The sequence below is a fragment of the Sitophilus oryzae genome, unplaced genomic scaffold (genome assembly GCF_002938485.1).
Source record: "Sitophilus oryzae breed Bouriz unplaced genomic scaffold, Soryzae_2.0 scaffold_1442_pilon_pilon, whole genome shotgun sequence".
NCBI lineage: Eukaryota > Metazoa > Arthropoda > Insecta > Coleoptera > Curculionidae > Sitophilus > Sitophilus oryzae.
Genome location: NW_022146107.1, coordinates 5,280,928 through 5,308,874, shown reverse-complemented (window position 1 = coordinate 5,308,874; position 27,947 = coordinate 5,280,928). Strand labels below are relative to the sequence as shown.

General features: G+C 33.1%; 1 protein-coding gene across 2 annotated transcripts in view; it reads left to right on the top strand.

Moving 5' to 3' along the window:
- LOC115877117 overlaps window positions 1-27,947 on the top strand; it is a 246,114-nt gene that overhangs the window by 134,523 nt on the left and 83,644 nt on the right. For both annotated transcript variants that reach the window (XM_030893222.1, XM_030893223.1), the window contains one exon: window positions 18,450-18,489. The gene's annotated coding sequence lies outside the window, so the exon portion shown is untranslated. The remainder of the gene's footprint in view (window positions 1-18,449; window positions 18,490-27,947) is intronic.

Genomic DNA, 27,947 nt, shown 5'->3' with positions numbered 1-27,947 from the left:
GACTTAATGGTGCGTAAGTCATTGGATATAGTATCATATAGCGCCGCAACATCTGGGCCGCTCCAAGTGAAACTAGTATCGTCCGCAAAGAGGCAGATTTTACCGCTAATGTCTAGATTTGCAATGTCGTTGATAAACACCAGAAACAAAATAGGGTCAAGTACTGAACCCTGAGGGACACCACATTCTATAGGCTTACAAGAAGACATAGACGTATCAATCCTCACAAGCTGCCTTCTGTTGCCAAGATATGACTTAAGCCATTCGAGCGGCACTCCCCCGAAACCGTAGTATTGCAATTTATTAATTAAGATATTATGATTTACACAATCGAAAGCCTTAGAGAAATCACAGAAAATTGTAGCTGTAGAGTGATGGTTATTCAGGCTAGAGTATACATTATTAAAAAGGTCGAACATAGCATCATTTGTGCAACTGTTACTTAGAAATACAAATTGATGGGTAGTAAGTATTTTATATTTAAGGAGAAAAGATAGAAATCTTTTTTTAACCAATCTTTCAATGATCTTAGATAATGTGGGCAGGAGTGCAATTGGCCGATAGTTCGAAGCTTCATCTTTATCACCTCCTTTATACAGAAGAATAATTATTGCTGTCTTAAGGCAGTTTGGAAAAACTTCATTTTGGAATGACTCGTTAATTAAAGTAGTAAGATGGTTTAATGTGCATTCAGGAAGTTCAGAGAACATTTTGAGAGTAAGCCCATCAGTCCCAGATGAGGATTTGTTTTTATACTATTAATTGTACTACGGAGCTCATCTAATGCTACGGGCGTGAGGAAGAAACTGTGTAAATTCTCATTTGCTTTAGGGAGATATGAAAGTGAATCATGGGAAGGAGTTATGGTGTTCACTAAATTTTTAGCCACATTAACAAAGTAAGTGTTTAAATCTTCAGGTGAATTAAAGACTGTGCCAGACGAAGAAGTCATGAGTTCTTCTCCATTGAGTTCTATTATGAGCTGCCTCTTCCCACTCATTCTGCTTGTTAATTCCTTTTAAGTTTTCTTGGAAAATGTCCTTGTACCTTTTGAGTTGCCCACCCGGCCTTCTCTTACCGTCTACAAGCTCACCGTAAAGCAGAGATTTTGGTATGCGGTTTTCTTGCATTCTGCATACGTGACCAGCCCATCTTAAGCGGGATTTTATAACCATGACTGCAATGCTCTCGCAGTTAGCTTTTTCAAGGACCAGCATGTTTGAGCCACGATGGAATCATCGGATTCTTAAGAGTTGTCTAAGGTATCTCTGTTGCACCTTGTTTAATGCGTTCATGTGTCCGCGGTACGGCACCCAGGTTTCGCTCCCATATAACATGGTGGGGATTATAATTGCTCGGTACACTGCAAGTTTCGTTTTTGTACTCAAGTCATGATTGTAAAAAACCCTCTCTTTTAATTTCCAGAATGCTCTTGAGGCGCTGCTAATCCTGTGCTGAATTTCGAGTCGATATTGGCCTTTTCCGAAATTAAACTGCCGAGGTAACTAAATTTCGCTACATATTCCAATATTCCAATTCTATTGGAATATTGGAATAAATTTTTAGACACTCTGTATAAGGTAGTATTATTTTTATTATTGTAACATGAAATTTAGTAAATCGAAAAACTTCAGTACAATTGTACAAACATGTTGGTTTTAAAAACTTATATACATCATACATCTAAAGAAATGAAGCATTAAAATTGGTGCTGCATTTTCACAAAATCATAAATATTTCAAAAACGGTAAGATTAAAGTGCGGCAAACCTTAATAAAATTTTGCCATTATTTCAATGGTAGAAACTAAAAATGAAATAATATACAGAGTATTCTTTTTAAAATAATACAACTTTGATATTTTTTGTTTATTTGGAACACTCTGTACCTTTGAAAATAATTTTAAATTTTTTAAAGACCTAATTTAGGCGTTTAAGGACTCCCTAATTCACGATTGGCTTAGCTATAAAAATAAATAAATATCTCCCGTTTTTTTCTGAAGTTTGAATTTTCGACTTTTGGCCAGTTTTAGGATCAATATTCTCCACTGTGCGTTGACGAGCCCTCTAAAGAAAAATGAATATAGACCATGCTCAAAGGAACATAATGCTCGAATATGATATTTTTCATATCCACTTCCTTTTTGAAGGATTTTTTTTTCTATTTTTCGACAAGCGGTATAACAACGAGATTACTCCCTTTTTGACCAGGTAAAAAAACCTAATCTTGAACCAGACAGAAGAAATTCGATCCCTTTTTTGAAGGACCCAGTACTTATTAAAGAGATATATAACAATCACTCTCGTTTGGAGGCTGTATTCTTGGTTATCTAGGTGGAACATGTTTTAAACATATTTTTTGGGGCGTATACATCTTGTATACGGTTCATGAACGCTTTGTGGTCCAGAATTTTCATTCATTTTTTTCGGTATTATAACCATAATGCATTTATTTACCATAAAAATGTGATTTAAGAAATTTTTATACTATACACTGAAAAAAATCTCTTTTTCAATATACCATATTATTTAAAAAAAAAACGGCGTCAGCGATGGTTGTGAAATCAAGATCGTCGGATTTTATAGGTTTGTTCCAACCAGCATTTCGGGATCGTTTCGAAATCGTACTCGAATCGGTTTTCTTGCACTTTGTTAGCATGCGCGCACTTTGAATAGTTTCGTGACGGTGCAAAAAGTATCAACGTTGTAACGCTTTGTGGATTGTTTCGGGACTGTCAAATGTGTCAAGCGTGCGTGTATCGATCTGTTTTTTGTTTTTGTTTAGAATTTCATGACATAACCCTATTATTTTTGTTTGCAATTTGCAATAATAATAATTATTATTCTTGAAATGGAGAATCAGAATCCAGTAATTGTTGCTAAGTGTTGTTTCAACTGTATACTCACTAACTCACTTACCTATCCTCTCTTTTATTATCCTGTTATGCGTAGTTTCCCGTTATTTCAATGCAGTGGTAGAATATTTGAACATTATTTTATAAATAAAAAATTAATTAAAATTTCCGAACGATTTACTCCACACAAACTGACAAGCAAAAGTATAACGCACACGTATTCGAATTCGTAAAAAATAACCAAGACAGAAGCATCAGCCGGACGCCGGACCAGAATCAGCTATTAAAAATCGATAATCCCTGCCAATATGCTTTAATGCGCAAGTCAACCCAAACAGTTCTCAATTTGGACCATGTACCGAAATTACCGTTGTGAAATCGTAACTAAACGATTCCAAGTTAGGTTGGTATGCAAATAGAATCGTCCGATAACCGTCAAATCTCGGTTGGAACACATTTGAATTACTGCGCACGAGCGTGATCGTTCGGTGACGGTTCTGCGGCGGGTTGGAACAAACCTTATAAATGTAAAATGATATGGGGAATGTCATCGATGTTCATTTCCAAATCAACTGGACGCCGGTTTTTATTTTCGATCATACGGTACTTATAAAAGGTGGTAAAATATATTGTTGAGTGTTTGTTAAAATTGTTTTTATTTCGTGAAACAGAAGTTTTAGTTCAATTCAGTTTTTTAGTTGAAAAATGGCGTGTTCTCACGTCTTCCATTTTGTAAAGAGATGTAATCTCTCTTTTTTAGTTTTATTCTCGTGTATTGCGTAGGTGGAACACGTTTAATACATATTTTTTAGTACGTACCGAACATATTCAGAACCTAAGCTGTTTTGTAGTTGGCTGTTTTACTGCTTTTTTTCTTGTAAACATAAAAATTTTAGTCGGTATATTGTCGAGGTGTGGTTTTGATGCATTTTTGAAATAGGAGATGGTCTAACAAGAAAAAAACTGGTAAAAATATGAGTGAGTAAATTTAGTAAATTTTAAGTTTCATTTAAATATTTTATTAGACAGATGTATAAAAAGTTACAGGAAATGTATGTTAATATACAGGGTGGTCCGAACTGTATTCCGGAAACTTCGGCATCATATTCTGCAGATAAAAATAAGTAAAAAAGTTCGTATAAGCGTATGTCTTAAAATGCTTAATTTCGGAGTTACAGGGTCTAGAAGTTTTATTTTTATTTCGATTTTTTTCAAATAATTTCTGAAGTAACGTCACTATTTCGATGAAAATTGGTGTCTGGGAGTTTTTTGACATGAAAAATTTGATTTTGATGTCAATATGACTCCTACATGTAGAGGGCGCCACCTACATATTTTTTTACTGGTTTGAAGACTAATAACTTTTTTTCGGTACCTGTATAAAATTACTGAGTAAAAAATGTACATTTACGATGTCTTTTGCACAAAAAAGGTCTCTTGGGAAAAGTCGCTACGAGTAATGGTTCTCAAGATATTTGGAATCGAAATTATCAATGCCTGTCATTATTGACATAAATTAAACATATTGACGAAATAGTTATTAGACTGAAATCATAAATTTGAAATGTTGAAATGTGTTTTATCATTATTTTTTCGCAGAAAAATTTATGATTAATTTAAAAAGTATAAGAATTTCTTAAATTTACTATTTAAGTCAAATAACTATCTACTCAACGTGTTTATTTTTTGTCAATAATGACATGTATTGCCTATTTCCATTCTAAATATATCTTTAGAACGGTTGCTACGATTTTTACCAAGAGATTTTTACCAAGAGACATTATTTTTTACGGAAAAAATAACGGAAATGTATATTTTTTCATTTCAGTTATATACAGGTACGGACTGAAAGTTATTACTCTTCAAAACAGTTAAATCACATGTATGTGGCGCCCCCTACAAATAGAAGTTATATTGACATCAAAATCAAAGCTCCCTGATACCAATTTTTATCCAAATATTGATGTTACTACAGAAATTATTTGGAAAAAATCGAAATAAAAATTAACCTGTTACACCCTGTATCTCCAAAACTAAGCACTTTAGGACATACATTTATACAGACTTTTTTGCTTATTTTTATCTGCAGAATATGCTGCCGATGTCTCCGGAATACAGTTCGGACCACCCTGTATATCGAGAAACTATGGTTACGCTCGTTGAATTTGACACTTTATGTCAGTTTAATAATAATATATTTTCGTACTTTTATGCTTAGTAAAACAAATTTACGCGCTTTACTTTTATGCCTATAGGCGTTAAAATGACGTTTTTATATTGTCAATCACGTCCCAAAAATTAATACTTTTGTGGCGTTTTTTAAAAAAAATATCGTGGGCGTACAGCGAAAATCCACTAAGTCACATTTTTGGTTGAATTGGATTAAACACACCACTATGTCCAGTTTTTCACGGTCTTTAACATGAAAAACCCATAAGGCCAATTGGACTGGACATAGTGGTGTGTTTAATCCAATTCAACCAAAAATGTGACTTAGTGAATTTTCGCTGTACGCCCACGATATTTTACTAATATTTATTATTTTATCAGTATTTTTGCTTGGAATTTTGAAATTATCCTTGTGGGAATGTCTTTATTTTAAAGACAGGTGTTCCTGTCGCTGTAACCACTATTTTAGGCTTTATTCTTCATTTAAATTGAACATGTTTAATATTATATAACCTTAAAGCGTAAGTGTTGTACTCTACAAGGGAAAGCATTTCCTACTTAGAACCTTAGTGTGTTTTTCCTAGCGAATTTGAAATCTCTATTCCACATCCCTCAAAGGTGCTTGGTTGTAGTTTGATGAAGTCCTTATCTACTTTAAATTCTTTTAATAAGATAGATTGGTTAGAATACGCAGAAATGCTACAAGTATGATGATTTTAAATGAAAAAAATATGTTAAAATTGTTCATAAATGGTTTATAATGTTGGAAATACAATCAACAGGATATGCATTATAAACAGGATATCTCGAATACAAAATAAAAAGATATTTGGGTATTGAATATCAATCAGTGGTTATAAAATATTGAGAATATAAATATTTTACGTCTCTCTTTGCTTAATTTATTGATTTTGGCTCAGATTTTCACATAACGATAACAAAACTGAATTATAATACCATATCACTACCATATACGATCGAAAAAAAAACGGCGTCGAAGACAGCTGGGGAAAGACAATCAATAATAATTTAGTTAATTATTTTTTTTAACAGGAAAAAATTGCCATTAGATCCAAGTATCTGATCCAGTATCTAATCAAAACAGTCAATTTACCAACTTAGAGACTGTGGATGTATAGAGTCCTCTACTTCGGTCCTATTAAATGTGTCTTCCGAAACACAGTCTGAAAGAATAAATAATACTTAGAGATATTATGTTGATATAGAGAGATCATGGAACAATAATTATGTTTACATAAAAAATCGCTGAAACTAAAATGCGAATAATTATAATAAATAGAGATTGTGTTTTTTAAGGATAAGGGCTGGCTGGATATTTACAGAAACTACACATAAACAGAATTAATATAATATATACTTACCCTTTAATTATAAAAGAAGAAACAAGAAGAAATTCTGCAGAATCTGCATTCGCCGTTGTTTCTTAGTTTAACTGTACGATATTTCGGCACAGTGTCCAACCAGTTCGGCACAGTGTCCAAATCTGTGAGATGGGACCATGATATTAGGAAATTAGCAGGGATAACTTGGGCCCGCAGAGCCAAGAATAAACAACAATGGGTCCAACTACAGAGTATACTGAAAATGATGATGATGAATTATATTTTTAATATAGAATGTAAAAAGAGTAAGAGGGGGGGTTAATCACTGCGACCTTAAAGATCTATTGTGCCCCCCTTCCTTGAGTCATCATACTATCATACAGTCTATAACATACCCCTGTTGTAGAGGGGACATGGTATTTCCTCTGACAACAGTTCTTCCTCCGAGGGTACACTGAAAAAAAGGATCTCTCAGTCGAAATGAATATGACATTGACCCAAAAGATTGGCGCTTTTCAATAGGGCCAAGAACGACGTTTCTTTACCCAAAGCATTAACTATCTTTTCATAAGCTTTAAAAAATTACTTTAGAGAATAGAAGAATCTATCTGTCCAAAGTATTTGACTCTTGACCCAAAATGAATATGCAAAGAAGTTCTTGCTACAAGAACAATAGTCTCTTTGATTCATGCAAAAATTCTTGATTAAAAAGGGATACTTCTTGATTAAAGAGACACTTTTCTTAAACCAATAGCGAATACCATTGACTCAACTAAAATCTATTTTGATCTAAGAGAAGTCTATACATCATATACAGGCATATTATGAGGTATATTATTTTCTGATAAATTTAGGTTTTCTTGGTCTGTAGTAAGTAGAGTGATATTATTTTCCTCGATGGTAGTTATTTCTGTTTCTTCACTCCTTGGTATTTTTTGGGGTGGTTCATCACTCTACAAATTACAAAAAAATGTTACATCACGATTAATCAAAGTAAAGCACACAAATTATTAAAATTATAAGCTTTGGTCACATTTTAAATTTTTTAATACGATGACTTGAAATTCTAAAATTTTTGTAATTATTTGCATAAAAAAATCGATACCTATAATCTTATTCTATTTATAGTCACGCATGCATTATCTAAACAGGTGTATTAGGTAAATGTCTCTTACCTTCAAATATAGCAAATAAATGCTCAAATTTCCATTTTTTCAGAAACTCCTTTAAAGAATCCATATATCCTAAAATTTGTCCATAAAAAATGACAAATGCATGTTAATAACGATCACTAATTTGTTATACGATATGCGTTTAAAAAGTAAATTATGCAAAATTCCAAGTGAAAAATTCCAAGCAACAAAACCCGTGCATACTATGATGTGCGGCCTATGAAATGCGACGTACGACTGATCGGACTGCCGACTGATTGTATATACCGTCCTTCGTCATCGTCTTTGCGTGTCGTTATTATTTTTCATCAAAAGAGTATTTAGCTATTGGAAAAATGGCCATGTTTCTTGAATGAAGTAGTTCCTAGCGTATTTTTGTTATTATCTTAAAACAAAGTAACTTGCACTTGGTTGAATGAAAATAGATTCAAGAGAAATTTTCGAATTTTTCGAGAGAACCAGTTTTCTTGAGTTAAGAGAGTTTTTCTTCAAGCAAAATATTTTCTTTTACGCTAAAATAAATTCTCTTGCCACTAATTTTTTTTTCAAGAACGATGACGACTTTAATTCAAGTCTATCTTTTTTATCAGTGTACACACCCTTCCACGGTTGGAGTTCCGCCCTTCACAGTCGAGGAGCTTGCCTCCGGCTTAGGAACCCGTGAGGTGGGGGCCGGAGGGTCTGTCTCCATTTTCTCCACCTCTTTTACTTGGTCTCTCCTTAAACCTCTTTCTCTATTGCCTCCTTGGATTTGAGGTCAATTCCTATTGTGAGGACCTGACCATGACCCTCCTCCCTCGAGTTGATGACTCGCCAACTCGATGTCCATTGAAGTTCTGATTTTTAATATAACTAATAATAAATAATAAAATTAATTAATATAATGCTACTGAATCTTCGCCATAAATGTTCACAGAAACAACAACCGTATAATGACCTAAACCATTAAAACGGTTCATCCTAATACACTCCGGCAAATTACATGGGTGGACGGGTGTAAACACTCCCTGGAAGAAAACCTAATTCTAGTAATTTCTATTCAATAATGCCTCTAAACCCTACATTTTCTACGGCAACCGTTTTTTCTCTAATAGTTTACGATCTATCCGACAACAATTACAAGGATACCTTGGATTTTTTTTTGACACGGTGTATAAACACTGTACCGAAATATCGCATAGTTAGTCTCTTTATAAACGATTTATAATGAAAGGTTTCCTAGATTGAAGACAAAAGGTCGCAGGTAATTAGAAACAACTGTTAGAAAGTTCCAGCATGAAGAATATAATATATTTAAACGCGAAAATCGGCTAAAGCCCTGTCTACACGTAACGTTTTACCTGTCAGTCTTGCCTGTTCAGTCAAAACGTACCTATAAAGTCAAATCTTGGGCGTAGACGAAAAAAAAACAAATTTGTAGGTACATTGAGAAAATTATAAGTAATTTAAAAAAAAATCATACATTATAGTATTTTTAACAACAAACTTTTAAAAATCGTATATATCTATTTTTACGTATTTTCACAAAAAAATTAATTTTACAAAACGGTTTATTGATATTTAATGATTATTATACGAAATATGCTGGGAATAAACATCACAAGAAATGCCGCAAAAGACTGTGAAGATGTCATCCACAGAATCAAATCCCTCTAGTGGCAATCAATGAAAAAATATAAGTAATTTTACAAAAAAAAATGATACATTACAGTATTTTTAATAAGAAACTTGTAAAAATAAGATATCTTTACATAGTTTCACAAAAAATGTAATTTTGCAAAACAGTTTATTATTATTAAATGATGATTACTAAACGATATTATTTTCACAATGAGTTAAAAAATTAAATTTATATCAGAAATACAATCTTGTAGTAAAATTATATGTCTCTAAACATATTCTCAAAACTTGTGTGAATTTACCATAATATATTTAGTAAAAACCGACGCCACGTCACGTGACTTCTTGTTAAGCTGATGTAAATTAAGTAATCAATTGAAAACGAATAGTTAGAGGAAAGACGAAAAACATTTTAATCTAAGCAGTTTTTTGGATAGGTGGAAGTGTGTTAGTGTGTGGATGATTAGTGTTAACCGAAAGAAACTGTGTGCCGAACTGGTTGGACACTGTGCCGAAATATCGTACAGTTAAACTAAGAAACAACGGCGAATGCAGATTCTGCAGAATCTGCATTAGCGGTGCTAAAATATGTCATAAATTTTAATTAACCATATCGTGTCTTTGATATGGATCAAATTAATTATTGATGAATGTTATAGGGTCCAAAATGGTGAAAACGGATTATAATGGAAAACGAAGCTTTTACATCTCGTTTTCAAACAAGCAATTTCGAAAAATGTTCTCATCAATGCTGGATTATTGAGTAATAGGTCCGTATTAAGTTGTTTTTTATTATTTCGCTTTGAGAATTTGCACGAGTTTCGGATACGAGTTTCCGCGTGAAATGCTCTTGTACGCGCTGTCAAATTGAATTGTTTTTCGAAAAAATCGTATGTATCGCGGAATGCATTTTCAATTATGGATTTACGGAAATAATACCTTTTCCCATTTTTTCTCGCTCAAAAATAGTAATGAAATAGAAAAACAAATTTCATAGTTCGACAAGTCGATTTAACAGAGATATGAATTATTAAAACATCTATGGAGTTTTAAAAGTTCAAATTAAAGAACATACATATTATTTAAAAAGGGTGATTTTTGCAAATCTATAATTTGTCAGCATTCGTGGGACATTTCAGGGCATAAAGCAGAAGAGTTTTCTTTAATTCAATCAAATATAAATAAATATATTGCTCAGGAATATTTAGTAGATTGCAACTCATAGTAGAGTTTCAGGGCTTTGACAAAAGCCAGTATTGGAGACGGTTTTATTGAGGTTTCATTGATTTTTCTCGGTCGTGTGTCCTAAGAAATTTCTTAGTGTCTTAGACCGTTGGAGGTCCAATTCCAGGTTACAGATGGAGTCTTCCAGATTCTTAAGTTCTGCTTTAAGTTTGTTTTTACTTGGGAAGCAGAATAGTTCTTGTGTCCTTTTTTAACTAGATCGTTTGCCTTCTTACTTACTGCCATTACGGTTACGCAAGGCGTTTCCTTTCATGAGCTTTTCTATGACTGAAAAGCCCGATACGCAATGTTATCTCTCTTCCGCACTCCGGACTAGCGAATATTTCCATTCGAATTTTGCAGGAAATTTCAGAAATTTTCGAAATATTCGGTCCCAAAATCGCGAATATTCGCAAAAATCCGAATTTTGCAAACAATTTCTTTTCAAAATTCAAGACATTGGGCAAAAATTTAACGAAAGTGTATCAAGTATGCCTATTCTTAAATCAGAAGAAAAAGAATGCTTCTCCGCCTTACAAAATAGAAAACGTATGGCTTTTAAAATAATGCATTTTGCCGCGAATCTCTAGGCCCCATCTGTTTCCTGGGAGAGCACCTTAACAATGAAGAACACATAGCCACTATGGAATTTATCAACAATATCACCAAAATTATTGCGCCAAATCGGGTTTATGGGCTCTCGACTACGTTTGGATGTCAGTTAAAAATGTAGAGTGTCTAAGTTGGTGGCAAGCAATATGTAAAAATACTCAGTTGAAATATTTAGCTGTTGCTCTGCTGTCTTTACCAACGTCATCTGCAGCCACTGAGAGAAGTTTCAGTACTTACAGTTGTATCCATACTAAAAAAGAAATTGCTTAACTGCACAAACAGCCGGCAAAATAATGTTCGTAGCTCATAACAATAAATTATTACTACAAAAACAAAAAGTGGATATGGAACATGATATGCAACAACATGAAACTCCTCCAGAACCACTAGAACCCGTAGAGGTAGAGGTCCATCCTTCAGAATCAGAACCAGATGATACATCAAATATACGTGATTTGGAAATAAAAACTGACGAAGACAGTACTACTACCACTATAATACCCTATGAAGATGGGACCAGCTCGGCGCCTGAAAGTATTCCGGAATAGAATAATTCAGTTATTTGCGTTTTACGTTTTTTAAATTTATATTTCGTGCTTTTTTGTTTTTTTTTTAAGTTCATAGTCATAGTTCATGGTTTATGTACAAAGATAATAATTTTTGTTATATGTTATGTTTATGACTTTTAGGAGTTATGTATTGTTTATTAAAAATATAACAACTAATATGTTGTTTATTGTTTTTTTTTCCACTTACATGTTGGTATCAAATGTCTATTTAATTTATTCATTGTATCAACAAAAAATATGTAAAATTGTAAAATTTCCTAAAATTTCATAAATTTCCGAAAGTTTCGGAAATTTCCTGCAACAATCAAAAGTTTCCGAAATATTAACATCACTACTCCGGACATTCAAAAATCTCTTTGCTTTGTTGCCTCATTACTTTTTGGTTGTTGCTATAAATGTTAACCGAGTTTACAATTCTTCTCCGTTGCTCTATTGTGCGTTGCTTCTTCCAATTGATTCTGCATAATAATTAAAATGAAAAATCTTTTATTAATTATTAAAATTAATCAACACATTCTACTCCCATACTAATTAAAAAATCAATTAAACAAACAAAATTTTCCTTCATTTTTATACTTTCATTCTTCTATATTAAAAAATCCTCGATTGTTTGTTAATAACCTACGCGTTTGCTTATTATAAAAGGCCCCTTAATCAAAAATATTAAATTTCTTTTGTGAATTATTCAAAAGGAAGTTTTATTAAGAGCCCTGAGTCGTTATATAGGCTTTTGTTGTAATAAAATAATACCAAGCTTTGGAACTTTATGAATTTCTAGATACCTATATTATTAGGTGGTTTAAAAAGGTCAAATAAGAACGCTTTGGAAATCTAAGACACTCAAAGCAATTTCTCAGGATTATTATCGAGAAAAATCAAAGATTTTCCTAGATTTAAGTAAGAATAATCTTCGTATTGTCACGGGACTTTTAATCTCCTCAATGAACACCTAACACCTCGGTAGATTGAAGCTAAGAGACAACGGGGAATACATATTCTGGGGGGAAAATGGGGAAATACCAGAACACCTTATCACTGAGTGCGCCAAGACGACAACCATGCCGTAAACCATAGATAAATGAAACAAGTTTAGATTGGAAAGTGTCCATAAGGACAATGTAAAAACTATTTGGCGCTATTCTAGCAATGGTCGCGACCCAAAGTTATTGAAAATTTCGGAGCGGTTCGGCTTTTTCCGGAATTATATCGCCAAATATTGTTTATTCAAATTTATTATTATTTTCTTTTAATTTTATAAATAAAATACAGTGTGTATGAAACTTTATTTTATACAGGGTTGTTCACCACATACGACACGGAGTATTGTAGCTAAACGATTAGATTTTTACAAATTGTAAGTTTTGGGCTCGTTGAAGTACTATAAGAGCTACAATTTAAAAATATTTTTACAAGATACAGAGTGTCCCAAATAAATAAAAAATATCAAAGTTGTATTTTTTTTAAATGGATCACCCTGTATATTATTATATTTTTAGTTTCTACGATTAAAATAAAGGTAAATTTGATTAAGGTTTACCGCACTTTAATCTTACCGTTTTTGAAATATTTTCAATTTTGTGAAATTGCAGTCAAAATTTTAAGGCTTCATTTCCCTAAGGGTATCAAAGTTTTTAACACAAAATATTTACTGGAGTTTATTTATTGATCAGTTATTGTGTTGCAATAATAAAAATTATACTACCTTATACAGACTGTCTAAAATTTTATTTTAAATAATTACTAGCTTTAAAATACAATAACTTGTTTAATTTAAATGGAACGCCCTGTATATTTCATGAGAATCAGATGCACAATTTAATTGTCTATCAAATTGTATTATGCCATTTTTTACCTATCTCTTCAAGTTTCCGTAGAAAATGCATTTTCTTGTAATTTAAAACTCATTTATCAATACACCCATGGAATACTGACATTTTAGATTATTTTTAAAGATGTACAAAATTTTTAAAGAGTACAGATACTAATATTTTCGATATAGTTTGTTTATTTTATTATTAAATTAAAGAAATAAAAAAAATTGTTTAAATATTTGTTAAAGAGGACCAATTAATATGATTCCAGTATTCAAACTACATTAATTGACTGTTTGCGTTGATTAATAATAATTGTTCCAAATACTAAAAAACTGAATTTTGTATGTGTATTAGATAGTGTGGTAAAAAGTAACACCTTAAAAATGATATTTCATTTTTTGACAAATGCTTATTTATAACAACAGAGACATTCATTTTCATAACTTATTATTATATTGATTTGTGATTCAAATTCACATTTATTTAGAAAACTTTATTAACGAACATAATTAAGTATGTAATTAATTAGTATTTGGGCGGAAATAATGGTGGTATATTTAATTAATGGTATACTCTTTTATAAAGATTTAAATAGTTTTCTTTTTGCATACAAATGGGCTGTAATATTATCATTTTGCTAAAAACGATAATATTACTAGCCTGTACATTTTGTACATTTGTTGCTTTAAAAACAATCTAAAATGTCAATTTTCCATGGGTATATTGATAAATGAGGTCTAAATTATAAGAAAATGCATTTTCTACGAAAACTTGAAGGGATAGGTAAACAGTGGTATAATATAATTTGATAGACAATTAAATTGTGCATCTGATACTCCTAAAATATAGAGGGCGTTCCATTTAAATTATACAAGTTATTGCCGTTTAAAGCTAGAAATAATTTAAAATACATTTTTAGACACTCTGTATGAGGTAGTATTATTTTTATTATTGCAGCACAATAACCGATCAATAAACAGACTTCAGTAAATATATAGTATTAAAAATTTTTATACCCTTGGAGAAATGAAGCCTTAAAATTTTTACTGCAATTTCACAAAATTGAAAATATTTCAAAAACGGGAAGGTTTAAGTGTAATAAACCTTAATAAAATTTACTTTTATTTTAATCGTAGAAACTAAAAATGTAATAATATATCTTGTAAAAATATTTTTAAATTGTAGCTCCAATAGTATTTCAACGAGCCCAAAACTTACAATACTATATAATACTTTTATGTAAAAATCTAATCCTTTAGCTACAATACTCCGTGTCGTATGTGGTGAACAACCCTGTATAAGAACATGTATGGAAATACCTATGAAACATTAAAAACCGACGTTATGCCATGATCCACGATAATTTTTGCAGTTCACATTTCACATTTTCACAATTATCACGGGTTTGAGTAAAAAAAACTTATATTAAACTCACAAGATACCAATAATTACTTTGAAAATGGACGCCTTATACACTTTTCGGATTTTTTTCGGTTTGAGTAGATAAAATTTAAATTAAACTTACAAGATAACAATAATTATTACCTTGAAAATGGACGCTTTAAACACTTTTCGGTATTTTTTCAATGCGAGCGGTTTATTGGCCGAGCGATTATTTTGAAAGGTCTTATAATTTTTGAAGATTCTGATTTTGGCAAGAGAAAATTCTTTCTGTTCTTGTTTGCGGTTATTCTTAGCAACCGATATAGCAGCGCCAGATCCCGTACAACCTATTAGACCCAAAACAATTATACGTTTTAGCTCACATACTGGCTTTTGTCAAAGCTCTTAGACTATGACGAGTTGTAACTAAAAATAACTTTTTGACAAGTGTAGTCGAACCTTACTTTTTTATTGACAAATTTTGGACATTTATCACTATCAGGAAGTGGCATCAGAGGTGGCATATTTTATTATTAAAAAAATACTTATTATTATAGTTCCATTCTTATTCAAGTTCCAAAACAAAAAAGAAAACTCTAGAATTGCATAATAAGAATCGTTAGTTGTTAAAACTTTGAACATCCTAAAAGAACATAAAAAAGGCGGAAGAGAAAAGAAAAAAGTCTGCGTCTGATGCCTGTTCCTCTAATGCAAATAAAAGCAGCATCAAAAAGTCCAGAAAACGCTTGGAAAGACGTAGGTAGCTCGGCAAAGCATCGTGATAATTACTGTCGGAGTTTCGCCTTATCTTCATTTGCAATTTTTTTACGGACCAGCGACTCTTTTTTATTCTTTCCTCAACGACGAATAAAAAAAGACGGGTAAAAAGCTTCGTGACTTACATTTTTATGGACCGAAATCATTCCAGGCCGTTCCAGAAAAAGTTACTGCTCAAAATGGCTTCGAATAATCATTATCCTCCATCAAAAATATATATAACTAGCGTGTACTGGCCACTTCGTTCGCGTCGAATTAATCATTTGTAATGGTGATGATAAAGCAAAGCAAGAATTTCCATTAACATACAAACTGGATAAAATTTTCTCACATTTATGTCAGCATGAGAAAAAACAGTATGGCGATATTATATATTTCAGGGGTAGTTTCATCTCGTTGAAATTTGACTTTCGAAAAGTCCGTTTGCCAAAAATAAGCTTTTTACGTCAAGCAGTTTAAGCAGAATCGTGGTTAAGAAATGACCCAACTTTTTGGAACACACTGTATGATTTTTTAAAAAATTTCAAAATATGTAAAAAAACCAAATAAATTATGCTTGTCCAAGCGTTTTCCCGAAAGACGAACCGTTTTTTAAATAACAAATATTGTAATATTTGAGGGGCGTTTTCACCCTCTTGGAATTTGAGATTCGAGGAACCCCTCCTTATCGAACCTCTACACCCCACAGTCAATCTGTTTGCCAAAAATCAGCTTTAAACGTCGAGCAGTTTAAGCAGAATCGTGATTACTCAATGGTCATATTTTATGAAACACCCTGTATAAATTTATAAAAAATCTTAAAATATGTAAAACAACAAAATAAAATATACGTGTTTTAAGAGTTTTTCCGAAAAACTCACCGGTTTTTAAATAAAAAATATTTTTTTATTATTTGAGAGATAGTTTCACCCCCATAGAATTCGAGTTTCGAAAAATCCCTTCTTATCGAACCTCTACACCCTAAAGTCAATCAGTTTTCCAAAAATCAGCTTTTTGCGTCAAGCGCTTTAAGCAGGATCGTGATTAATCAATGACCAGATTTTTCTAAACACCCTGTATACATTTTTAGAAAATCTTAAAATATGTAAAAAACAAAATAAAATATACGTGTTTAAGCGTTTTTTTGGAAACTTGACCGTTTTTTAAATAAAAAATATTGTAATATTTGGAACTGGAATTTCGAAAAATCCCCTCTTATCGAACCTCTACACTCTAGAATCCACCTGTATGCCAAAATTGAGCTTCTTACGTTGAGTGGTTTGACCAGAATCGTGATTAATCAGTATGTCAGTCACTGAAGGATTTTATATATTAGTATATAGATGTAATAAAATCAAAGACATCTCACTTAAAGGAGACAAAACTATTTGCGTATTGAGACTAAAATTAGTAGTGGGAACTATCGAATGAATACTATCGAAACATTCGATAGTTGCAATTCATTCGAATAATTCGATAGCTAGTAAGAAAACATTCGTTGAAAACTATTCGAATAAAAATTATCGAATAGATGCGTCATCTGCCTTGAAATATTGTATTCTAGTAATTCGGCACCAAAAACCATTCATTTATAAAATTCATTCATTTATGAAATTCATTTATTCGTCAGGATCGATTATAATAAAATGTTAACTGGATTTTAGTTGTCACAATCTAAAATAATTTCGGACTGCCATTGTCTTTATTTATTTTGATTAACGCAACGGTTCGGTCAGAAGGATCACTCCAAATCTTAGATAAGATGAAAAAGATAATTATGATGAAGAAACTTCTAATGCACGCTCGGCGTGGGACACCCTGTATACAGGGTGGCGCTTCTCAAACGCCGCGGAGGCTCCAAGGAGAACGCCAGTTTGTATTGAAATGACATTTTGTGAGCATATATGTAGGTTAATTCAGAGCACTTTTTAAAAATATAGAGAGTTCTACAGGGTGTCCCCAAAAAAAGTTACATATCAAAGTTGTGTTTTTTGTAGTGGAACACCCTATATATTAATTGATTTTCGGATTCTGGGAGAAAAATAAGTATTTTGATATATTTAACATTTTCTAGAAATAAACAACAATTTTTAAATTACAATAAAAGCTACCTAAATTGGAATTTACCCGGTATAGCCTAATATGTAGTTAAATTAACTATAGTACTTTAAATCAAATTAAGTGAGACAAAATTAATATTGAACATTGGTCACCTTTAAAAGCATGTTACTCTTTTATTTTAAATGGAACACCCAGTATATTATTCCGATATTCAATGGAGATTTGACAATATGAACTTTGACGTTGCACCCAAGCAACCTCTGTTGAGATAAAAAAATATTATTTTTTAAGCATGCCACTGGTTTATTAACAATAAAATACAACATCAATCGTAGGTTTTTTGATACCTTATTTTTTCGATTTATTAATTCCGAAAAAAAATTGAAATGACCTTTGGCGACGGTTAAAAATGACAGAGAACGAGGTGTACGGGCACCTTTAAGGTTGCGTGCGGTTTACCCCACAATGACTAATTCACAGTTTTCAAGGCCTTCCCGGATTCTATTTACTGTTCTGGGAAAGCTAAATTATGTAAAAGGCAATAAATCTTGCGTTTTTGGTGGCCCTCGATGTCGTTACGAACAAATACCTCAGATACGGTTGTCTTAAATGAAGCCATTCCCAGGTAAAAATGGAATAAATTAGATATTAATGGGTTCTACATTACCGGAAATGCTCGGGCTGTCATTTCAAAGCGATATTCTTAATTTATGTGCTTTTTTCTCGCGCCGGGCTTAGGAAAGTGGACGGAATTTTTCGTTTGAGGAATGTAAGCGATGAAAATTTATCATTAGTCTACGTCCAGGTTGTTTCTTTTTTTCAGGGAAAAATGATTTTGTTTTATTTTTCCTAACGTTCCTGTTTTTGTTTCAGGTTTAACCCGTTACGTGATTGAGGCAAGCTGTCTTTGATGGTATGTATTGATGCAATAATATAAGCGATACCAATTAAATTTTTAGTTACGTAATCGAGGGCGAGATCTTTAAATTCATTGTTGCCAACATGCCAACCATGGAAATATTCGGCGTCAGGCTGACAGAGGGCTGAATTTAAATTTCCAGCTAGGGATTCAGGTGGTAGCACTGCTGTAAAAAAATGTCAAGTTGCCACATTTATTTATTGGCTGTACTTAAACTGCCGTTAAACGGTAGCTTACTAAAGCTTGTTTCATATAGACGCGAATCGCGAATTGCGAAAAGCGATTCGCCAAAAAATATTCGCAAAATTTGGACCTATTTCATACAGTCGCGAATTTTTAGGGACATTTCATTTTTGCTCCACTGAAAGTTACTAAAAAAAATCATAACCTGAGATAACTTAATTTGTTTTTATTCATGTTTACGATCTTTATTTTATATTTTATAGCATACAATAATTATGAATATTGATTACGATTGTGGGATTGGAACAGAAGGTGCAAAATTGCCATTTACTTATTGTTAAACGTAGAAGAGAACGGGTTTATAGGTCATTTGGGACATGTGAAATATTTAAATTTCGTAAGCAACAAGGTGCTTATCGCAATTTAATTTAAGAAATGAGGTCAAAAGATGAGAAAAAATTTAGGAATTTTCAGATTGAGTCTACTGACTATGATGTGTTTATGTTTTTCACAGATTGTCTGTATAGGAGTTTGATAACTTGGTTGAAAAATTGTCACCATATTATATCAAAAACATATACACGAGAACCCATTTCACCTGGAGAAATGCTTTCAGTTACTTTGTACTTTGGTACTTTGTGGCAGCGTCTGGCAGCGTCGTCAAAATAATCGATAACCGGATCACAACACCATTCTGCGCAAACGCGAACCTTAAAATCGCGCGAATATTCGCAAAAGTTGAAAAACACTTTAACTTTCCCGCCCCCCAAATTTTAAATCTTGCGAATCGCCGAAATCTTAAAATTTCTGACAGCGCTGCATGATCATTAAAATTGGACCAATGAGAGCAGTTTCGCAAAATCGCAATTCGCGATTCGCGTCTATATGAAACAAGCTTAAAATGCCGTTAATAGGTATGACGTCGTTGATGTGACGCACTTGACGGCTTTATGAAATATAGAAATTTTATAAGGACTAACCAACGCTATCCACCCCACCAAATAACCAACTTAACCAACGCAACTAACCTCGACACTGATAAAAAAATATAAAAAACAAATACAAATTAGTAAAAACCAACCAACCCCACCAAATAACCAACTAACCAATGAATTAATACCCTCCAGATCGAGGGGTGTCTCACTTGGGTAAAAAATGTACATGTACTGCCAAAATACCATTCTACTTCCAAGCGACTGCCAACGACTACGCAGAAGACTGCCTATGACTGCCATGTAATTATTTAGGTGACTGCCGTAAGACTGCCAATGACTGCCAGCGACTGCCAAGAAAATGTACATGTAATTCCAATAGCGAGACACCCCTCGCTCCAGATAATCACGCTAACCAACCCGCCAAATAACTAAACCAATACAACCAAAAAGAGTGAAACCAATGCAATAAGATCACGCTATAAACAAAAAAAAATATAAAAAGTCTTGGTCGGCGTGAGATTTGAACCACGGACCATTCGTTCACGAAGCGATAGCCTCAGCCACGGAGCCACAGGTGCTCTTGCAAAATGCTTATAGGCAGGGATTACTTTCCGCCGATATGAACGACGTCACAATATCTATTAACGGCATTTTAGTAGGCTACCGTTTAACGGCTGTTTAAGTACATCGTTATTTATTTCCTAACCATAGACAAACAAATAAAAAGAGACTGACAATTCTCAAGGTAAAGAGTGGGACCGCGTTCCCGTAGCGCAACTTAGAATGACAATTTTGAAACCAATTAGCAGGACCATGGCAGGACGTACGTCTTTATTGTTATCTTTCTTTATTATGGGTGCTTTATATGAAAAAGAAAGAGATATGTATAAAACGTATCGTAAGACATTATCGCACATTCTGGCTGGCGGAAAATTTACATTAGCCATTATTAGTAGTATTCTTTCATTCTGAAACTGAAAATTTTCACTTAAACTGATTTATTCCCTATACCACGTAAAGGGAACGTGGTGTAGGGAATAAATCAGTTCAAGTGAAAATTTGCAGTTTCTCTCAGAACGAAAGAATTCTACTATTATAAGGGAAATTATAAAAAAAGCAAAAATTGTACTGTTTTATAAACATATTTATTTATACATAAAAATAAATAAACTTTTTATATTACAATAACAAAAAATATCAGTGTTTATTCCACCCACCTACCAATTTTAAATGCAGAAGAACTGACTGTTGCAGGAAACGATCGGCCAATTTTTTTAATGGGCATTAACAATCTTATTTTCGAAAAAACTGCCTAATTGCAATAACAAAGTGAATATCCAAGCAAAGAAGACTTTACGAGAATCATGATCCTGAACCATTTTCAAGTCCAGTTTTAATCCTAAAACAAAAGTAAAATAGGTATATTAATAAAGTTTCTGGTTACTATAAACCAGCTATAAACTACCTACCCAAAAGAGGGGTAAATATTTTTGACACTACTACTTCTACTTTTTTCTTAATAAGATGATAAATATAACTACTTACTTTTATTCTACCGGGTGTCTTTAACATATCTATCAGAGAAAGGGAGCACCAATACATATAAAAAATAGATGATACTGGCTCCTGCAGCAAATAAAGTAACAAATAGTATAATCTAAAATTATAAGTAACAAAATATAAATACCTATATGGAACAAAGGAATTTGTTCCCTATCCATATTCATAAGTCAATAAAATGAAGAGTTTAAAGAAAAGGTAAATCACCAAAAGAAAAATTAATAAACATGACAGATTGTCATGATGTTGTCATCTTTGTTGTTATGAAGACGAAAACGAAAGGGGCGATTGTTCTAATTTCTATTTAGAAATTACGTTTTATATGGCTGCTTCTTTCTCTCTTGTTATATTAGAATGAGATAGTGGGCCTAATAGAAACAATGCGCAATTACGCAAACGTCTTGTTTCCTGATTCAGAGTTTAGATGGTTATTATTAATTTTGATTATCTTCATATTTTTTGTGGTTGAGTAACATACTGAATAATTCTATCGATGTTTGCTGACTGCGAAAATAAGTACCGAAAATCTTCACTGCCTCCTGGACTATTACGACCAAAACCTGTTGGATAGTGACAAATTATAGTCTTTTTCATCGAAATACCGCATAGTTTACCTACAAATTAACTGATATCGATTCTGGCGGTTGTAACGCTATAACAAAATTAGCTGCTAATTAGTTTTTAGTGTGAACAATGAACAGAACCTTGAATTTATCGATTTATTTCAAAAGCTCGTTACTAAATAAATGTTGAAATTGAAATGAATCAATCAATCACCCTATAAAATAAAATATTCTATTTTTATTGACCCATTTTTATTGCTTGTCGTTTTATGATATATGCCCGTTTTATAGTTATATTATTTTTATTGCTAGTTAGTTGAACGGACTGTAGATTTTATGGAAGTGTTATTATCATGACTATAACTGTTTTACGGCCAAAATTTCTCACCATATGTTTTATTTATTTTCGATTTAGCTAGTTAAATGTAAAGCTTTATACAGAACCTTGCAATTACTGGAATGAATTAGTGGTTTCAGTTAAGCTTCATTCAGAACCTCGCAATTAGTGGAATACATTAGTGGTTTCAAGTAGCGTAGAAGTTTGTTCTTTTAATTTCAATGTAATCATTCTAAACGTCAAAATTAGTGGTAGACATTTTCAATTATTAGAAAAAGTTATCAAATTTTTAAATTTCCCACTAATTGTACTTCAAAATTTGCGAGAATTGTAATTTTGGCCTTTGATTATCTTCCGTCAAAAGAAATTGTGGTTAGAAATCAAAATTTAATTGTTTTATAAGCTAAGTTTTAGCCTTTCTCTATGGATCTAACAACTGACTAGGAAATGCAGTCCCGCACCAAAATCTCAATCCCGCAAACTCACGGGATTAAAGCAATCAATCCCGCGGATCCGCAAAATTGCGGGATTGTAAACAATAAATGCTCTTCTTTTTCCTCTTTGATTTTGGGATGCGGTTTGGACCAGGTTTTAGACGCATCTATTGTGATTAAGATGCTATGTGGTTTTCGAAAATATATTTAGCGAATTCTCGTATACAGGGTGTTTTATAATAGTGTACAAATTTGGTTAAGAATTTTTTTATCGAAAATTTACAATTTTTGAAAAATCGAAATTTTAACTATGTACGACTAATCTGTATTGAAATTAGAAAAAACAATTTGGTGTTTTTTTTTAATTTTTTGTTTTAAGATAAATACGAGTTTTTTTTTCGAAAAATATGCATTTATAGTCCTAAATGGTACAAAAGGCATTGTACTTTTTGCATAGGCCCACAATATACTGATATAGCGTGTATCTTCTAGCTGTACAGAAATTTGGACCGATGTATACAGTGTGTTCAAAAAATATATTTAATATTAAATAAACTTAAATTTTTTTATAATTTATCTACTTATTTTATAAATAAAAATATTATTCTGATATGGAAGATTTTTTTCAACTTGTGTTAGTTATCTGCTTTTAGATACACTCTATATTAATAATTTTTTGGCATATGTAGAATGTACAAAGCTTTTTGTACCATTTAGGACCATCGGACTAAAAATGCATATTTTTCGAAAAAACATAGTATTTTCCTTAAAAGAAAAAAAAAGAAAAACCCGATCAAATTGTTTTTTCTAATTTCAGTACAGATTAGTCGTACATGGTAAAAATTTCGATTTCTTAAAAATTGAAAATTTGCGGTAAAAAATATTCTTAACCAAATTTTCACACTCTTATAAAACACCCTGTATACGAGAATTCGCTAAATATATTTCCGAAAACCACATAGTATCTTAATCACAACAGATGCATCTAAAACCTGGTCCAAACCGTATCCCAAAATCTTTTTTAGTTCAAGAGATATTCAACTTTAAATTTACCCTAAAATTTTGCTGGTCCCGATAATTATGTCCGGCAGTTTATTTGACGAAATTGTCCACAAGTACTAGTTAAACGCTTTTCTTCACTTAGGCACATACGCCAGAAAGAAATCTAATAACTAACCTGTTTGTTTAAATTATTTTTAATAGCCCCAAGTAAGGGGAATCCCCTGGTGTCGAATCCCGCAGATTCCGCACTGTAAATCCCGCAAATTCGATCCCGCGGAATCACAGAGGGATCCCGCATTTGCGGGATCCAGCATTTGCGGGATTGCATTCCCTACAACTGACTAACGCAAGTTGTTGCTAGGTTATTCTATTAATTTTAATTGTGTTTTTTGAACATTGTGAATGATCATAAACTAAAAAGTATAAAGTGTAATTGAAATCACTAATTTATTCCACTAATTGCGAGGTTCTGAATGAAGCTTTACAATACTTTTTAGTTTACGATCATTCAAAATGTCTAAAAAACACAATTACAGTTGATAGAATATCCTAGCAACAGCTTGCGGTAGTCAGTTGTATCCATATAGAGAAAGCCTAATATTTAACTTATAAAACAATAAACTGTTGATTTCTAACCACATTTTTCTCTTAACAGATGATAATCAAAGGCCAAAATGACATTCCTCGCAAATTTTGAAGCATAATTAGTGGAAAAGTTGAAAGTCTGTTAACTTTTTCCACTTATTGAAAAATCCTACCACTAATTTTAACGTACTGAATGCTTACATTCAAATTAGAGGAACAAACTTCCGCGCTAATTGAAACCACTAATTTATTCCACTAATTGCGAGGCTCTAAATGAAGCTTGAAAATTACTACCACTAATTTTGACGTTCTGAATGCTTAATATTGAAATTAGAGGAACAAGACTCAAAAAAAACTCACTTCACTTCACTGTTAGGTAGTATAAAATTAGCGAGGTCAGCTATAGTTATAAATAATTTTAGAAAACAAACAATGTTTCTTTTAACAGTTGGCTGTCACAGAATTAACATAGATTTAAATATAGCTCATTCTGATTTATATGCGTTTGCTACTAATGTGTACGATGTAAATGTAGCAAGTTTTTCCTTTTTTTGATTTATGGCGTTCGTTTCTCGTTCAATGCCGTTTGAAATTGTGCCAGAATAATTCTCGGCAAGATTTGTGTATTGTATTCTTATGTTGGGCTTCTGAAAAATTATTTAGTTCTATTTCTTTAAAATAAGTGATCAGTTATGTTCATAGTTTAATGTAAAATACATTTAATTAATAGTGTATTAAAGGTGCTCTAATACCGGGTGCTTCTCAAAAGTGGCTCACCTCATAACTTTTTATTTTTTCAGATAAAAAAACCAGATTTGGTGTGTTAGTCTATGACATAAATTTGGATTGATTGACGTATTCAATTGTTTTGGTCACTTCCTATTTCGCCGGAAATGACTACAATTATAGAATGACATATCATGTCAACTTTTGACATTTTCGCTTAAAAAAATCGTATTTTAAATTTCAATCTAGAGTTCCATAGCTGTGTTAAAAACATTAATTTTTAATCAAGGAGCCTTGGAAAAATATATTTGATCATCTACTGTTTTTAGTGTCTTGTCATAGACGGTTAAAAGATCATATTTTGAATCATATCTCATTTTTTTTAAATGGAACAAGGATGGCTCATTAGCATATTTGAAGACAGCATTTTTTTACGAATAATTTGGTACCGCACACTTGATATTTCAAGTCAAATTGTCGTTATATGAGCCGCATGTTACAATTTCAAATAAACCATAAGCGAAAATCTCAAAAGTTGACATATGATATGTCATTCTATTCAGAGTGTCATTTTCTATCGAATAAAGTAAAAAAATACCAAAAGTCGTAGTCATTTCCGGTGAAACAGGAAATGACCAAAAACAATTGAATATACGTCGATCAATCCTAATTTATGTCATACACTAACATACCAAATCTCGTTTTTTTTATCTGAAAAAATAAAAATATTATAGGGGTGAGCCGCTTTTGAGACGCACCCGGTATATTTCAAACCTTCTCTCTAATCACGTGGCTTTTTTTTAATTAAAATCCCCCAGTGAAAAATATAAATAATTACACCTCTCCGCTATGGTAAACGATTACAAATTTCAACCATCATTTTGCTACACGAAAAAATTGTTGAACTTGCAAGAAATTCCATCATAACGCGTTGCCTCTTCGTTTCATCCCTTTCGGTCGGACAAAAGCCTGAAAAACGAGCTTGCATTTTTCAGGATTTAAGCTGAAAAGGGGATGCGGGGGAGAGAAAGGTAACAAGGGGAGGGTTTGGGGGTAGGTAGGGTTGTTACCGGTGTGTCTGATAAACGATCTTAAGGTCCGGTCCTGGATTATGCCACTATACACTACAAAAAATGGTTTGGTGTAAGTATAACTTCATTCGGAACCTCGCAATTAGTGGAATATATTAGTGGTTTCAATTAGCGTAGAAGTTTGTTCCTTTAATTTCAATGTAAGTATTCAGAACGTCAAAATTAGTGGTAGACATTTTCAATTAGTAGAAAAAGTTATCAAATTTTTAACTTTTCCACTAATTATACTTCAAAATTTGCGAGAAATGTCATTTTGGCGTTTGATTATAATTATCTTCCTTCTTCTTCTTCTTAAAGTGCCTATCCTCTTTGGATGTTGGCTATCACATTGATCCATATTACTTTGTTCACTGCCGTTCTGAACAAAGCTGTTGACGTCAATCCGGTCCATGTTCGTAGATTTCGCAGCCACGATATTCGTCTGCGTCCCGCTGATCTTCTGCCTTCTATTTTCCCCTGCAGTATGAGTTGGAGTAGGCGGTATTTCTCGTTCCGCATGATGTGTCCGAAGTATTCTAGTTTTCTTCATTCGACATTTACCAGAAACTCCAACTCCTTGTTGATGCGATGTAGTACAGTCTCATTTGACACGCGATGCACCCACGAAATCCTAAGCATGCGCCGATAGCACCACATCTCAAATGCCTCCACACGCTTGCATGAGGCGTCGGTAAGGGTCCACGCCTCTGCTCCATATAGAAGGGTTGAGAGCACGTAGCATCTCAGGATTTTGATTCTAGTGCGGACGTTGAGGGACAGGTTGCATAGTATATTTCGCATTTTTGTTAAATGTCCCTCTCGCGATTTCGATTCGGTGTTTTATTTCGCGAGAGTGGTCCCAGTCTTTAGTCAGGGTACAGCCCAGGTATGTAACTGTCTCGGCCGCTTGGAGAACGATATTGTTAGCAGTGAACTGAAAGTTGTTGATGTAGTTCTTGCTAATGATCAACGTTTGAGTCTTCTTGCAGTTCATCTTCATTCCGTATCCGCTGCATGTATTCGCCACACGATCTATAAGCCTTTGGAGACCTTCAGCGGTCTCGGCCAACAGAACGGTATCATCTGCGTATCTCAAATTGTTTACTATTACCCCGTTTATTACCAGCCCATCCTCTGTGCCATCCAGTGCCTCTCTAAATAGATGTTCCGAGTACACATTGAATAGCAGAGGCGACAATATACAGCCCTGTCGCACTCCCCTCCTTACACTAAACTCTTCTGAAGTTTCGTTCTCGATTCGAACCACGGCCTTTTGTTGACCATAAAGTTTTGCTATTATCTCTGTATCTCTATCGTCTATTCCTGATTCCTGTAAAATCGAGATGAGTTTGTCATGCTGGACTCTATCAAAGACATCGACATCTACATTGACGTCGCGTGCTCGTTGGATTAGGACTTGTATTGAAAACAGAGCCTCCCTGGTGCCCAATCCCTTTCTGAAGCCGAACTGAGTTTCACCTACGTTTTCATCGAGCTTTCTATATATGCGTGTTTGGATGATATTAAGGAGGATTTTTAGGACGTGGCTCATCAGACTGATTATCCTGTGATCAGAGCATTTGGTCGCGTTTGCCTTCTTGGGAAGCGGTATAAATGTTGATAGCAGCCAGTCGTTTGGGATTGGACCACCTGTATAAATATTGTTGAATAGGGTGGTCAGTAGTTGAACTTGTTCCGAGTCCAGCAGTTTAAGAACTTCTCCGTGTATCTGATCGGGTCCGGAAGTCTTGTTGTTTTTCAGACGTTTGATAGCTGCTTCCACTTCTTCCTGTGTAATGGTGGGCCCTATATTGCCAGTTCCTGCAGTTATGTCGTCGCTATTTTCGTTTCCGAAGAGCTCCTCCATGTACAGGGTGGGTCAAATTCGACGCTTTTAAATGGAAACATCCTTTTCTATAGGAGATAGAAAAAAACTAATATCGGTGTCTGGAGCTCAATTTTTGTCAAAAGCATGATGGTGAAAACCGCATATCGATATCTGTTACCGTTTCGGAGTTACGGGGTGTTTTTCAAAAATATGTTTTAACAAATCGCTG